The 17,177-nt window shown below is 42.1% G+C and overlaps 1 pseudogene; it reads right to left on the bottom strand.

Moving 5' to 3' along the window:
• Positions 1–9,985: 9,985 nt before the first annotated feature.
• On the bottom strand, positions 9,986–12,729 carry LOC147436454 (uncharacterized; annotated as a pseudogene).
• Positions 12,730–17,177: the final 4,448 nt, after the last annotated feature.

The following is a 17,177-nucleotide window of genomic DNA, read 5'->3' as shown; positions in this document are numbered from 1 at the left end:
TGACTACATTGAGATGCTTTCTTGCATTGGTTGCCATATTAGATTTGGTGTTGCACGAAATGGATGTCAAGACAACGTTCTTGCATGGTGATTTAGATGTGGAAATTTACATGCAACAGCCAGAAGGGTTTGTTGAGAAAGGCAAGGAAGATTGGGTATGCCAGTTGTTAAAGAGTCTTTATGGCTTAAAACAATCACCGAGGGCATGGTACCATAAATTCCACAAGTTTATGCTTTCTCAAGGCTACAAACGTAGTGAGTTCGATCACTGTCTATATACAAAGAAGTCTAAGGATGGTAGTTGGCTGATCCTTATTTTGTATGTGGATGACATGTTGATTGCTGGCAAGCACTTGGAAGAAATTTCATCTTTGAAGTCAAAGATGGCAAAATCGTTTACATGAAAGACATGGGTGAGGCAAGTCATATACTTGGTATGCGCATTGAGAGAGACAGATCAAAGAAGTTGATTTGGTTATCTCAAACAGAGTATATTGACAAGGTTTTGCAACGTTTCAATACGGAGAAGGAAAAGGCACTGAGTGTTCCATTGCCACCATATGTGAAACTTAGCAAACAGGATTGTCGCTGTGTCTGAGGAAGAACAGGCTGAAATGGATAAGATTCCATATGCGTCTGCAGTGGGTAGTTTGATGTATGCAATGATTGCTACTCACCCAGACATTGCATTTGCAGTGGGAGTAGTAAGTCGATACATGTCAAACCCAGACAAGGAACATTGATGGGAGGCAGGTGAAAGGAATATTGGGAGTATACCTGAAAGCTACAAAGAGTATGCGTATATGCTATGGGAGTCAGGAGCTAAGTGTAAAGGGTTTTTACAAACTCAGATTATGCAGGTGACTTGACAACCGAAGGTCTACGTTAGGGTATTTCTTTACATTGGATGGTGGAGCAGTTATCATGGCGTTCTAGATTACAAGATTGTGTTACTCAGCTACTACAGAGGCTGAATATGTTGCAGCATCAGAGGCATGCAAAGAATCAATTTGGATTAATCGACTAGTAAACAGATTTGGGAATCAAAGAAGAGATGCCTGTGTTATATTGTGATAGTCAAAGTGCTATACAATTTGCTCGCAATCCAGTTTATCACTCAAAGACAAAGCATGTGGATGTGAAGTATCATTCATCAGGGAAATGCTCGAGGATAAGCAACTTCAGCTTGTCAAAGTTCACACCACAGAAAATCCTACTGATCTACTTACAAAAAGACTTCCCTCAGAGAGCTTTGCGCATTTTCGCAAGCAGTTAGTGTTAGGGTAGTACACCACTTCTCTACATCTCTTGTATATAGCTTGTATAGTAGCTTCTCTCACACTTAATGTACCACATTGGACTTTAAGTGGGAGGTTGTTGGGGTATAAATCCCAATGTGATCGCCCAAGTAAGTGGGCGGGCCGCCATGTATGTACACATATTCTTTTGTTAAAACCTAATAAGAACTCACTATGCTCTACACATTACAGTAGAGCGAGTTCACCATATCGTCGTGCTCTTCTTCACACACTCTCTCTCGCGTCGCACTTCCGCTCGTACTCCTTCATTGTATATAAGCAAACCTAGACTAGCACTAATTGGCAAAAGAGGCAGCAGGAGCACCATCTCTCAATAGGCAACTTCTCAACAAGAACCTCTCTTGGTGGCGTTTTTCCTCCAAGCAAAACTCAGGTCCCCTAGCATTTTTCATCAAGCATCGCCAACATAACCTCATCAGCTGTGGCGTTTTCATCAGTCAACAGTCCATCGCCATCAACCTCAGGAAGTCATCTCCAGAAACCCTAGTGTTTCCAGATTTGCAGCCTCAGCCCATAGCGTTTTTCAGCAGATAAAGACCAAAAGTTTTCAGCCTTGACCACCTCAAAAACATCAGATTTCAGCCCGCAAAGAGCAAGCCACATCAGCGTTTTTGGTCCCCATGATATTCAGTCAGTAGCGTTTTGGGAACAACAGCAAATCAGCGCAGAATCAGCCATTAGCTATTTTGGAAAGCAATTCATAAGCATCAGATTTCAGCCCTTAGATCAGTCTCGCCATCCCCGTCGTCGTCATCGATCTAGCCTAGACTTGCATCAATCACATGCATTCAGTTTGTATCAGTTTGTGCAATCAATAGTAGACCACTGTCGCCGACAAGGGTGGGGCCCTTGGAGGAGGGTTTAACAAGGTCTTTGATGTCGTATTCTCTTCTTTCTCTATCTCTCAGTCTCATACACTTTCGCGCATAGTGTCCATTCACTTGTTTGTGATCATTTCACCCTCTCATTAAGAACAGAAGGCTATCCCTTCCATAAGAACAAAAAGGAACCTTAGCACAATTTGGAGCATTCATCTTGAGCAAAATTCAAACATTCAAACCGTTGCACCTTACATTGGTATCAGAGCTTTGGCAGTGTTCTGTATCACTCAAGGAAAGAACCACAAGAATCACAAGAATTTATTTTGCTTGTTGCGGTCGCACGAATCCAAGTTTTCTTGGGCGTGTCGATTCCTAATCGTGTTTTTGAAGAGTGATAGGAATCCCAGGAAAGAAGGGCTTGTCCAGTCTCCCCTTGTGCCTCTTTTCACTCATTGAGAGCGGACCGTGCACTTAGCGGCCGGCCAATCGACGTGAGGTCGGAAAAAGCAACCTTGGTGTGAGCGCAAGGCCGCCAAGGGGTGCGCCCGCGGAAAAGAGCAGAACTCGGGTGAAGAGAAGATCCTTCTCAAACACAGATTGCAAGCGAAAGAAGAACCGCAAGAACCTCAAGACCCTCAAGAACCCTAAGAACCAAGACCCGCAAGAACCCAAGTACCTTGTGAACTTAAGAACCCAAGACCACAAGAACCCAAGACTTCAGTGGATGGTCATCACTCAAAGCGGAATGGATACTTCGCTTGGAGGTGATGAGCATGAGAGAGGCGAAGAAGAATTTTCCCCACTAGGAGGTTTTTCGACCCTCCCCCTTCCCCATCTACGTCAAGGATTGCACTAACGCTTATGAGGCTTTCGACAAGATGGTGATGGACATGAAGTTAGACCGCGACGCACGAAAAGCAGAAAAGAATAAAAAAGAAAGGCCTACGAAGGGAGATGGCAGCCATAGATTGTGACTACGAAAAAAGCGTGGCAGCCATACAGCGTAAGTACGACTTGGAAGCCAAAGAAAGTAAAGCTAAATTGGATCGTGAGAACAAAGAAAGTCAAGCCAAATTGGATCGCGAGAACAACCAAAGACAAGCAACATTTGATCGCCAGAACCAAGCAAGAAAAGAAAAGAGCGACCAACACATGAAAGAGTTCTTGTGACTCTTTTCTCAAGTGCAGGTACAGATGCAAGAGATTCAGAAGAAGAAGACTCTCTCAGTCTCTTCTTCTCCCAAGCATGACACACAGGATTTGCATAATTATGAGAAGCATGATGAATTGGATGATAATGATGAGCATGATGATTTGAATGATAATGATGAGCATGATGATTTGGATGACACTGACAAGCATGATGATTTGTTTGATCAAGATGTGATTTCTCACAAGCATGATGATTTGCATGAAGATGACGTGACTGTTCACAAGGATGAATGAGTTTAGTTGATGCATTTTCTAGAGAAGCTAACCTCGTTGCAGATTCAATCAATCACGAAGGATCGATCTTGGCTCTCGAGCCTAGGTCCAAAGAACCCCCTCGGGAAGAACCGATCTTGGCTCTCGAGCCTCGGTCGAAAGAACCCTCACAGGAAGTATTATGTGTTTGCATGATTCATACGCACGCATTGTTAGAGTGTTTTCATTCCTGATCATTTCCTGTATTTTAGTCACCGTCTTTATGTGATCCCTTTTCCTAGGCATGTTGTACGTTGAGCTCGTTTTACTCATGAATGAGCACGAATGTATGTGGATTTCTCATGAAAAACTGAAAAGTATGCATTTCAGAAAGTGACATTCCGTCTCTTCCTTGGCATGACACATTTGTAGAAAGAGCATATGAAAGAATGAGCACCAAGCATGGACATTTCCGTTGTGAATTGCCATAGTTGATTGCTCTAGATCAGAAGAGAAAGATTCGATCTCATTGTTTGTGTGTGTGTGGTGAACGGTTTGGCACTCCGTCTCTTTGTTCATCTACATTGCATGCATAGTCTATTAGGACGACAAGATTTTTTCCACTCAATTTACATTAAATAGATATGTTCATGGTTTTGTGTTGAAAATGGTTTTAGGAATTTTCAGCCATGGAGATTCTTGAAGAAGAAAGAAGCATGACTCTCGACGAAGTTAAAGCATTGAAAGAGCCATACAAGACTTTCACTTTCGGCGCGGCCCAAAGAAGCAAGCGTTGCAGACCTTTATGAAGTTCAAGTACCGCACGACCCACACATCAGAGAGTGGGCCGGCGAAGAGTCCCTTCTAGGATTTAGTATGCTATTGGCAATCTCTCTCGACGCCATACAGTTCGGTACTAGTACCTCACTTTGAAAAGGAGGAGATGTCACGTGACATATCCAACCCTATATGTCCATGGACAAGCTACAACATGACTAGGTTCAATTCAGTTAAGTCAGTCTAGAATAGGAAGTGATCTTACACTTTTGTGAGTCTGTTCGCAGGCCGTGCATGTCCAAACACTTAGTGTAGATGCATATCCTCTGGTTGCATACATCATGATCATAAGCATTCTCATCAGAATCCATCAAGGGAATTTTCCAGTGCATTTAACCTATTTTCCCTATTTTTGACATTTTTCACTTATTATTTTTAAGTGACTTTTGTTAAAAAGTAGGTAGGGCAATTTTGTTAAGTTTGTATATAAGCAAACCTTGACTAGCACTAATTGGCAGAAGAGGCAACAGGAGCACCATCGCTCAACAGGCAACTTCTCAGCAAGAACCTCCCTTGGTGGCGTTTTTCCTCCAAGCAAGAACTCAGGTCCCCTAGCGTTTTTCATCAAGCATCGCCAGCATAACCTCAGCCTTGGCGTTTTCAGCACTCAGCAGTCCATCGCCATCAAGCTCAACAAATCATCGCCAGAAACCCTAGCATTCCCAGATTTGCAGCCTCAGCCCATAGCGTTTTTCAGCAGATAAAGACCAGCAGTTATCAGCCTTGACTGCCTCAAAACCATTAGATTTCACCCCACAAAGAGCAGCCCACATCAGCATTTTTGGTCCCGAAGATATTCAGCCAGTAGCGTTTTTGGGAATAGCAGCAAATCAACCGCAGAATTCAGCCATTAGCGTTTTTGGACAGCAGTTCATAAGCGTTAGATTTCAGCCCTTAGATCGGTCTCGCCATGCCCGTCGTCGTCATCGATCTAGCCTAGACTTGCATCAGTCACATACATTCAGTTTGTACCAGTTTGTGCAATCAATAGTAGACCACTCTCGCCGACGAGGGTGGGACCTTCAGAGGAGGGTTTTACAACGTCTCTGGTGTCGTATTCTCTTCTCTCTCTATCTCTCAGTCTCATACACTTTTGCGCACAGTGTCCATTCACTTGTTTGTGATCATTGCACTCTCTCATTAAGAACGGAAGTCTCTCCCTTCCATAAGAACAAAAAGAAACCTTGAGCACAATTCGGAGCATCTTGAGCAAAGTTCAAACATTCATTCCACTCCACCTTACAGTTTTAAAACGTAGTTGTAGGGGTGGACCGAGCGCTAATGGTGAGAGGCGCTGAAGATTACCAACGTTTTTAAAACACCGTCGACGATAGCTTCTCCTTCTCACCTCTTGCTCTTCTCAACGCGTGCGTGACGACTCCAAATCTTTAATACCATGTCAAAGTTGACAATGTGGAGGCAATGAACCAAGGAAGGAGAGAGAGAGAGAGCGAGAGAGAGAGAGAGAGAGAGAGAGAGAGAGAGAGAGAGAGAGAGAGAGAGAGAGAGATTTGAACCAACCAACCTTGGCAATGAATTCATGAAATACAATGGGGGCCTAGGGTGCTTATATACTAGCTTTGGCAGCTATAAGTACCCCCTTAGAAAATTGCCCTACCCAAGATTTGACAAATAAGTAAAATAAATACCTAAAGCCAAAATAAACAATTGGGATCACATTGGATCATTGACTTGACATGCTATAAACTTTAACACCCTCTCTATTTCAGTGCGCGGTGCAGAGCGTGCGAGTGCGCGAGGTGCGGTGCGGGAGAGGGGAAGAGGAGACTCACAATGTGGGTTAGTGGATATCTCACGTTCTAGGCATTGAGTGAGTCTCCCTTATCCTTTTATCTGCCTTTACCCCAACAATCTCCCACTTACAGGAGAATGTGCCGATAAGTGGACCTACTAGCTAACTACTAGTATATACAAAGGATATAGGTGAGAGACTCTCTCAACCTATGCCCAGTGGCTCAATCATTCTCTCTGCATGCAACCGTATCGGTTGTAGTGGTAGGGAAACGTGCGTATTTACGCCAGAGCCTGCATGTAAATGTCACAGACAACTCTGTATGGTTCCCTAGAGGACAGAGGCAAAGGCAAGCTTGACAAGGATGAGAGTACTAGTGCCCAGTTAGCTGCCTTGGTATCCACGATGTCCGAGAGCATTTGTTATAAATGCGAGAAGACTCTTTGTTTGGCTCCGAAATGCGAAGCCAAAGGCAAAAGCAGGAACACACAAGAGGACAAAGGCAAAGGCAAGCTAGACAAAGATAATGGTGATAAAGAATTGACAAAGGAGATTGGCATGGCACATGTGGTGAAGACCACAGTGGTCACAATGCCAAATCTCTAGTCAGTTGGCGGTTGCCGCAACTAGCTTCATCCAGGGAGAGGCTTGTGAGTGGCAGGGAGGGGCAAAATGAAGCTCCCTACAAGTGATTGAAACCCATGCTTTGGAGTTCAACGGAGTTCAAGGCACATGCATATGGCAAGGAACCAATCAGACATATCTAAGACACTATGGATTGTGCACCAATTCATTCTTGTTGGCTAGTTAGGATGTGTTTCAAAGTTCATTGTCTAGGAATGCTTGGACGTGATGTGTTCACAGTTCACGAATGCGGATTCTTGGACGTAGTGTGGTCTACAGTTCAATTTTCTATGAGGCAAAAGGGACTCAAGATGGCATTCTTCAAAGGTTAAAAGATTGGTGAAAGCATAACCGAGGTGTATCGAGTGGAGTGTACAGTTGCTGGGTGTCTACTATGAGCCACAAAATAAGAAGAAGAAGAAGACAAATTTTAACGTTGTAGCATCTCAAGTGAATAATTTAATGTGAATCCAATATTTTTTTTGGCTTAAGGTATTTATTTTACTTATTTGTCAAATCTTGGTGGGGGCAATTTGCTAAGGTAGCACCACCTTGCCCCCATTGTATATCATCAATTCATTGTCAAGGTTGGTTGGTTCAGCACTCTCTCTCTCTCTCTCTCTCTCTCTCTCTCTCTTGCATTCTCCCCATTGCCACATCGTTGACTTTGACAGAAAGAAAAAAGGGGGGAGGGGGGGGCAGAGAGCGCGTGGAGGAAAGGAGGGGGTGAGCAAGTGCGAAAAGGAGAGGGAAGGGGGTGATGGAGATGGCGGCCGGTGAGCAAGTGAGAAAAGGAGAAGAGGAAGGGGGTGATGGAGATGGCGGCCGGAAGAGGTGTTTTAATAGGGGTGTAGCAAAAAGAGATGTGTAATACCTTCCCTTGAAGAACTTTTGACCACAAGAGTGTAGGTAAAACTATGGTTCTACAACAAACTTCCTTTAACACTAGGTTGGTAACCTGACAGGACATAAAAGTGTCCTTTGCAGGGTTTAAGAAAAACTTTACAATTCCTAGAAGATGACTCCATTCACAAAACCCTTCATTGAGCACATTCACAATACCCATGTGCTTTTGGAAAAATTATAAGTATGGTAAAATGTACAATGCAATGGGAGAACCGAGGTATCAAAGTAAGTGCATTTGAACAAACAGCAAAAAACAGGGAATCTCATTAGTACATCACTTGGTATTCTAAAATAAAAATTGGTCTAGCCATTTTGACATATTTTTCGAGGGATCTACAATATTATAGCTTTCAAATAAATGAGTGCTCACTACCTCAAAAATTCTACTAGATGGTTTACATTTTACTCCAAATTAGCATGTTTTTAGACAGTTTGGGGTGTACGCACATGTCGGGCTACAAATACCTAAATGAGAGTTCAATTTAGTATACCATCCACTTCATGAGAACTATAACTCTTTCCTAGATGTCTTTGACACAAAGAAGCCAATTATTTGCCTTTTACATTCATAATGAGAAGGAGATTATTCACGACATTCTATTTCCCAACTACAAAACACTGTAATACTAGTAGGTTATATTGCAGAGGAAACAAATTGGAGGCTTGTATCAAGCTCTAATGATAAGGTATATATAATACACAATGAAAAAGAGATGGCATGAAAATAATATGCACAATAGCAATTAAAAAACATTATAGAACAAAGTATTTTCTTCCTCAAAGATAAAGAAATCTCTTAGTAGAGCCGTTCAAAGTAACACAAAGATAACATGTCAAGGCCCCAACCTATAACCAAAAACAAATGCTTCCATCTCAACATGCATAACCTGTTGGTATTACCACCACACCTCCACAAACTTGCACATACCACTCTTCAACCAACGTAAGTTACAATGAACATAGTCGCAAGGATAGATAGACCTAATGAACAATAGCATACAACCATTTGGAAAAGAACCATATGTACATTGGCCAAAATAGTATCCATAATAAGCATTCTAACATCTTCAAAACTATTCATTGCATTGGATATAGCCCTAGCCATAACAAGGCAACAATGCCATAATAACCATAACTTGGCACATGTTCCAATTCCATGTTTCAACAAAAACATAAAAGCCGACAAAAATACAAGGCAAGATAAAGACCAAGACAACTAATATATACCTAGATGAATCCAGGAAAAGATCAAATTCACCTATAACAAAAAAGTGCAGCTATAAGCTCATGGTTGTGAACCACAAGACGATATAACCCTTTAGCTACATCATGCATAGTATCCACAAATACTACCACGCATGAACATATACTCCCACACACACACACCCCACACGCACGCACCCATGAGCATACACCCATACAAAACTCTGCGAACCAAGTTTCTGTCATTTGCTCTAGAGATGAAGGGTAGATTTGGCCATGATCAAGCCTAGCACAAAACAAAAGCATTAGATAGAAATAATTAAACCAACAAAGATAAAATTGATAGGGCTATTCACCTATCAACAGGTCGCATTAGATAGAAAGAATTAAACCAACAAAGATGAAGTTGATAGGGCTATGCACCAAGACGACTAAAGCCATAATAACCATAGCTTAGCACATGTTGCAATTCCATGTTCAAAATACATGGCAAGATAAATTATCATCTCAATACATATGCATAAAGCACCTCACAAACTTGATGCAAAGATATACATGGTGAAACACACTTCACAAGGCAAAGACATGAAGAAACCTAATCACCAAGTCTGGCACAATTTAGAATCCCTTCCATAACCAAGCATGTCATGAGTCTGATGCAAAAACAAAAATGCAAAGCACAATTCCAAGTGACAAAAGACTTGACAAAATGCCTCATATAGGTGATACATAATATCCATGTCGCACTAAAACTGGCCAAAATGTCTATCATCACTATCTACTACCACTGCAATCAAAACACAATCTTCCATGTAATAGTTTCTTTAGCCACTACATGTGTATCCGCTGCTACCAAAAGGAAGGTATAAGTCGCTGCCTGCAGGATACCATAAACATGACGCAAAGGTGAGTAGGCTTATGATTCCATAACCATATCACAAGTGGGAAAAAACCATGATGATACATCCATACAAGCAAGAAGAAAGCTAATACAAAAGGTTTTTGCGTAATAGCTAGACATACCTAACAAAACCCAGCCATGATAAGAAACCAGCTATAAACAAAAACCAACCATCGCCGAACACCAGCCATGAACAACAGCCAGCCATGAACAAAAACTAGGATTTTGCAGCAAAAACCAGCCAATAGCTTGAAACCTGCAAACCCTTTCCTGCAAACAAACAAAAAAAGGAGTCAATGAGCACAAAACCTGTTCTGTAGCAAAATACACCAGCATTCTGCAGCAAAAACCAGCATTTTACATCAAAAACCAGCCAATAGCATCCCACCTGCAAAAGCTTTCCTGCAGACAAACAAAAAAGGGAGTCAATGAGCACAAAAACCAGCCATGTATGAAAAAAATACCTACACATAAAGAGAGAGTGATACAGAGAAGTTACATAAGGGCGGATGACGTCGTCTAGAGACTCTTGAGCGCCCATCATAAAGAAAGTCGATAACAACCCTTGCATGGAATTCCTTGAAGCAAGGGTCAGCACACATAACCTTTTGACACTTACCACACCCCCAAATGGTGCGTGATGGCTTTGAGCTATCAACCTCCTTATGCTCCGAAAGAAGCTTCTTTCGCTTAGCTCAACAAACGACACAGTACTTGCTGGCTACATCATGCAAACGGATAGGAAAGTGACCATTGTATGCATCCTCAACAACTGGCCTCTTGCATACATAAGGCCGAAATGCATTGTCCACCAACTGCTCATGCATATGGAGCATAAAGTCAAATCTACACACATCCTTTTTGCCATACATTTCCTTCCATATAATCCAACAATTTGTAAAAACAGAATCCATGAGACCCCAAAAACCTGCATGCCACCACTTAAAACCGTGCATTTTACTTTGCAAGCTATAGCCACTACCAAGAACCATGCTATGAAAGACATCACAACCAGCCTTGCATGCATTATATTTCACGGCAAGTGCCGGACATGAGAAAGGCAATCTCTTATCAGCAACCAAGCGCAACACCTCACCTTTTTGCACACCATAGCAATTAGAAGCAAAAAGAATCTCTTTTTTGTCCATCCAAGAACAAGCAACAAGACCTTGCTTCTTACAATAAGCAAACCGACAAGCACCCCGTGCTCTCTTACCCAAATGCAACATTTGGGTGGCGGGAAAGTGCTTCCTGTTACATACATAAGTGCTGGTGCCACCTTGACCTTCACTTCTTAGGTGCTCCAAAAGCTTCACAGATGTGAAGTACCTATCAAAAAATACATGGTGCCCTTTTCTTGGCAATGTCTTCACCAAATTTGCAACAACATAAAAAGACAATTCAGTACATGGCATCTTGTCGATCATAGATTTGAAATGCAAAATTGTACCCCGTGGCGGAGTCACATAGATTCCAAACCTGGATACCAAATTTATGAGGCTTTTTGGGATTGTAAACTCTACATGGATTCAATTTACACTTAGAAGGAATTATGCGTTCATCCACAGTCACACATTGACCTAAATTATAATGCTTTTCAAAAGTGTAATTCAACCTCTCCTCTAGCTCAAGCAATTGCCATAACCTATGCTCTCTAGTTCCCCGAGGTGGTCTTTGTGCATTGTCCCGTAAATGCAAAAACCTTTTGATTTGCTGGAATGTAGTTTGACTCATCTTTTCACCAAAATTAGGAAATAGAAGGGAGACTCTTACCTCATCTTTCCAATAATGTTGCTTTGACGGCATGTAGTGTAGTGCCATGCCCAAAGCTACACCCATGAAACGTAGGAAAGAATGCCGATCTATTGGAGCCCATCTTCGCATGGAGTCATGCAACCGGCCACACCTTTGCCTCTCTTTCTCGGCATATGCATTAGTCTCACTAATAACATGATCAACAAGGTCAAGTGGAAAGAGCATCAAAAACAAATGAAACTCACAAAATTCACGTGGTATATGTCCCAAGTCTGGTCCCTTGACACCATTGAAAGGTGGAAGAGCCCGAAATGTACCATGTGGCTCTTGCTCTAATTCATCACCACTCTTCCACTGTGGAGGAATCACATCAACAAAATGTGCATCTCCATCAGGAGAGTCATCAAGTACAGGACCCTCGGCTTCCAATATTTCATTGTCACCACATTCAACCCCCTCACCTTCTGATGCATGCTCATCATCACTTTCATCATCATTAGCAACATCAAATGGGCTGCTTGAAGGGCCAGGTCTGCCCCCTGCATGAGAAGGCTTACATTTTCTAGGTCGGCCACCACATGCAGATTTACTATATTCGGGTGATACATTTTCAGGTGTGCCATTTGCAGGCATGCATGATGCTTTTGGTCTACCCCGCTTATGTGATTTAGGTGGTCTTCCAGGACGCCTACCAAGTGGGGTTGGGTCAAGTGGAGTCTCTTCAGCCTGTTCTTCAACATGCGTTATGTTCTCTTCCCCCCCAACAAGCGGGGAATCAAAATCATTTGCAGCCCCCAAATTACGTTTTGATAGCATAGGTGCATGACTTGATTCACCAATTCCAAATGAAGAAGGTGGAGGTGTAGATTCTTGTCTTACCTCACAGTTTCTTTGAGGAGAATGCACCCGTTGAGAGCTCCGCACAACAAATTCTGCAACATCATCCCATGAAGCTGAATAATCCTTTGAATCCCCTTCAAATCGGCAAGAGAACTTCTGCTTTTTAACTGAGTATTTTTGCAGGACACCAAAAAAGAAGACCTCTGTATGCTTTTCTCCAAATTCTTGCTCAGCCCATGATGCCCCAAACCAAACTGCTGGGACCTGCAAGAGTGCACCTTCTTGGGCTTGAAAAAACTGTGGGTAGCATCCAATGCGTCGGCAACCAAATTCCCCTGCAGCATAACGCCTCTGATTTGACGCCATCTACGTTGCAAAATTCGGAAGCTCCAAGAGGGGAAAAAATCGGTTTTTGCCAGACCCGCTCAAGGGCTCACTCAATTTTGGGTTTTGGGGCTTTCACCCTCAACCCTTGGATCCCCTCTTCAACCTACGGTCAAGATCCGCCCCCAATTTAGAGCCTACGCACGCGCATGGAAGCATTTTTCCTGCACGACATGCCATGGACAATTGGCCAATTGTCATAAAATCCATCAATTGAATTATTGATTGAGTTAATTACCCAACCTTGCTGGCATGCAACCGGTTTGAAATTAATTCCAAGTTTTTTTCAAGTCTTTTGAAAAATTTGAGGATTGGTCCCATGTACTAGTCCTATTTATAATTTTAGAATTAATTCGGGCAAAATTGCGAGTTAACAGGACATAAAAGTTTCCTAGGACATAAATCTGTCTTGTTACCAACCTAGTGTTAATGTTGTACATAGGTAGTGACCTAGCATTGTCAGCTGGCCATAGACAGTGCCCTGAAAATGGCGTCGAAAGAGAGAATTAGACCCAACAATAGAGATGCATGACAAAGAATTCTTATGGTAATATGCCTTTTCTAATGCATTTGGCATAAGTATCTTTCGGAATATTCTAGAACTTGAACTCATCCATTTGAGGTGTGAAATTTTAGGTCTTCTAGAAGGAGGATTTCATGAATTTCAAGAATGAATAAAATCGTTGGGAGATCGAAAGTCCAAGAGCTCTACAATCTTGACTTGTGTGAGTGTGAATGGGCAAGTGCATCATGAGCTCATGTGAACAATTTGTACTTGTATTAAAATGGGGCTTGCAGAACTCAAAAATAAATGGAATCGTGATACACAAAGGAACTGTCCAATCTTGCATGAGCCGATCGGGCTTTGAGTATCTCCTTGGGACGCTTGATTAGCAACAATCATCACACGGTTTTAGCAGCACAAGTAGATTGGCCTTAATGAAGGACAAGTAGATTAATATCTCTGAGTTGAGATCGTTTTCGGCAGGAGAAGAATAGTGGGAACTTTTTGCCCTCTGAATTGACAAAGGAGATTGGCATGGCACACGTGGTGAAGACCACAGCGGTCACAATGCCAAATCTCTAGTCAGTTGGCGGTTGCCGCAACTAGCTTCATCCAGGGAGAGGCTTGTGAGCGGCAGGGAGGGGCAAAATGAAGCTCCCTACGAGTGATTGAAACCCATGCTTTGGAGTTCAACGGAGTTCAAGGCACATGCATATGGCAAGGAACCAATCAGACATATCTAAGACACTATGGATTGTGCACCAATTCATTCTTGTTGGCTAGTTAGGATGTGTTTCAAAGTTCATTGTCTAGGAATGCTTGGACGTGATGTGTTCACAGCTCACGAATGCGGATTCTTGGACGTAGTGTGGTCTACAGTTCAATTTTCTATGAGGCAAAAGGGACTCAAGATGGCATTCTTCAAAGGTTAAAAGATTGGTGAAAGCATAACCGAGGTGTATCGAGTGGAGTGTACAGTTGCTGGGTGTCTACTATGAGCCACAAAATAAGAAGAAGAAGAAGAAAAATTTTAACGTTGTAGCATCTCAAGTGAATAATTTAATGTGAATCCAATATTTTTTTTGGCTTAAGGTATTTATTTTACTTATTTGTCAAATCTTGGGTGGGCAATTTGCTAAGGTAGCACCACCTTGCCCCCATTGTATATCATCAATTCATTGTCAAGGTTGGTTGGTTCAGCACTCTCTCTCTCTCTCTCTCTCTCTCTCTCTCTCTCTCTCTCTCTCTCTCTTGCATTCTCCCCATTGCCACATCGTTGACTTTGACAGAAAGAAAAAAGGGGGGGAGGGGAGGGGGCAGAGAGCGCGTGGAGGAAAGGAGGGGGTGAGCAAGTGAGAAAAGGAGAGGGAGGGGGGTGATGGAGATGGCGGCCGGTGAGCAAGTGAGAAAAGGAGAAGAGGAAGGGGGTGATGGAGATGGCGGCCAGAAGAGGTGTTTTAATAGGGGTGTAGCAGAAAGAGATGTGTAATACCTTCCCTTGAAGAACTTTTGACCACAAGAGTGTAGGTAAAAACTATGGTTCTACAACAAACCTTCCTTTAATGTTGTACATAGGTAGTGAGCTAGCATTGTCAGCTGGCCATAGACAGTGCCCTGAAAATGGCGTCGGAAGAGAGAATTAGACCCAACAATAGAGATGCATGACAAAGAATTCTTATGGTAATATGCCTTTTCTAATGCATTTGGCATAAGTATCTTTCTGAATATTCTAGAACTTGAACTCATCCATTTGAGGTGTGAAATTTTAGGTCTTCTAGAAGGAGGATTTCATGAATTTCAAGAATGAATAAAATCGTTGGGAGATCGAAAGTCCAAGAGCTCTACAATCTTGACTTGTGTGAGTGTGAATGGGCAAGTGCATCATGAGCTCATGTGAACAATTTGTACTTGTATTAAAATGGGGCTTGCAGAGCTCAAAAATAAATGGAATCGTGATACACAAAGGAACTGTCCAATCTTGCATGAGCTGATCGGGCTTTGAGTATCTCCTTGGGACGCTTGATTAGCAGCAATCATCACACGGTTTTAGCAGCACAAGTAGATTGGCCTTAATGAAGGACAAGTAGATTAATATCTCTGAGTTGAGATCGTTTTCGGCAGGAGAAGAATAGTGGGAACTTTTTGCCCTCTGTTGGTATAAGAAAAAAGCAATTAAAAAATTACAAGCCATGGTAGTGGATGAGTATTGCCTTGTGGCAATTGGGATAGTGCTGAACAGATTGGAAGCTACTTGCAGGAGCTGGCCTGCAACGAGGGTGACCCATGTTTCATTTTGGAGCAGGTTTGGTACTTGAGATCAAGGTCACCTGCAGTTGATATAGAAAGGATCATTGTGGTTGTTTAAGGTTATGTCGTGTTTTTGGGTATATCGTATCTAAATACTCATACACAGACATTTTCTCATGTCAAGATGGTCATTCACGCATCAAGTGCATAGCTGCGTGTTTAGAACTTGCCTAGGAGTGCGGCATCCAATCCTCTGCCCTCAAAAGGCAGAGGTAATCTCTAGACTGGCAATTGTTTGTGTTAATTATGTCATCCTGTTATTACATATTTATTTGAGGTACTCATTGTTCTCTTGATCCAACACTTCCGATAACTTGCAATTGCATGCCTGTTAACTTTTGGCTTCTTGTTTGAATAGCCCAGGTTGTAATGCACTGATGACAAGAGGCTTCCTTTGGTTGACAAAAGACCCGCAAACAATTGCCAAAAACCAAGCCAGGCTTAGAAAGTTTGATCATAAAAACAGCTTGGCAGTTAGCTTGGCTTAGAACGTTTGATTAGAAATACTACTTTGTAGCTTAGCTTTGAGTAACTAATACGTCACAAACTCAGGGGAATAATGCGTGCTGTAAATCTGATCGAGTTCATGTTGGGTTTTACCTACTGACATGCATTCAATACAAAGCACATTCAAAGCAATACAATGAGCCCACTAAAAGACTTATTAGCATAAGAATGCAAAAGTAGGTGTACATCCACCATATATGGTGAGTAGATTGGTTTCTATGTACTCCATTGTTGGGGTCGAATGGCCTCGGATTGAAAGAATAAATGAATCTTGACAGAACAATCTCAAATTTCTTGTGCACAATGCCAAAAGCCCTGAACAAGTATCTAACGTATATGAAGATGGGCATTTACGCATTACGTGGGCACCTTCATGGTGCCAGTTTTTAAACTTAACTACAATATCTACATCCAAACATCTGCCTCAAATGCAGAGGGAGGTAAGTAATGTGTAGACAAGCTGTCGCTTGTGGTGATTATGGTGAGATGCAGGAGTACATGCCTCTTAAGTTTGGGCTTCTAGTTTGGAATACCTAAATGCTTTATAAAATACACTGATGACAAGAGGCGCCGGCCACTTTGGTTGACACAAGAGCCACACACAATTATCAAAAACCAAGTCAGCTAGCTTTGGTTAGAGAGTTTGATAATAAAACAACTTGCCCTTAGAAAAGATGTGTGAAAGACAACTGATCAGTGTGCTTGGAGTCGAGTCACTAATCAGTCAGGGGAACAATGAGTTGGTAGACGGCTGTACTAATTTCGATTGAGTTGACATTGGCTCGTATGTATTGACATGCATTCAATAGGAAACACGATTTAAGCAGCATGAAATTATGGAATTGAACATATTTCATATATAAGGTGTATAGATTGCTTGCTAGGTATGTACAATGTTGTCCCGAGAATGAAAGAATGAATGAGTTATCCATCGAAATGGATGAATGAACAAATGTGCGAGGATGTGTGTATTGGCTGGCATTAGGCAATTGTGTAATATTATAGCATTTCTGATTGATCTACCCAAACAAGGAAGCAATTTGTGTGAAGAAAGGTGGCTCATGCTTCCTAATTGTGAGTATAGTTGGCGTCGATAGCAATCCGGTGGTTG

This window comes from Adiantum capillus-veneris, chromosome 18 (genome assembly GCF_014529385.1).
Source record: "Adiantum capillus-veneris isolate H3 chromosome 18, ASM1452938v2, whole genome shotgun sequence".
NCBI lineage: Eukaryota > Viridiplantae > Streptophyta > Polypodiopsida > Polypodiales > Pteridaceae > Adiantum > Adiantum capillus-veneris.
Note: the sequence above shows the minus strand (reverse complement) of the source record. Positions and strands in the feature narration are given on the sequence as shown.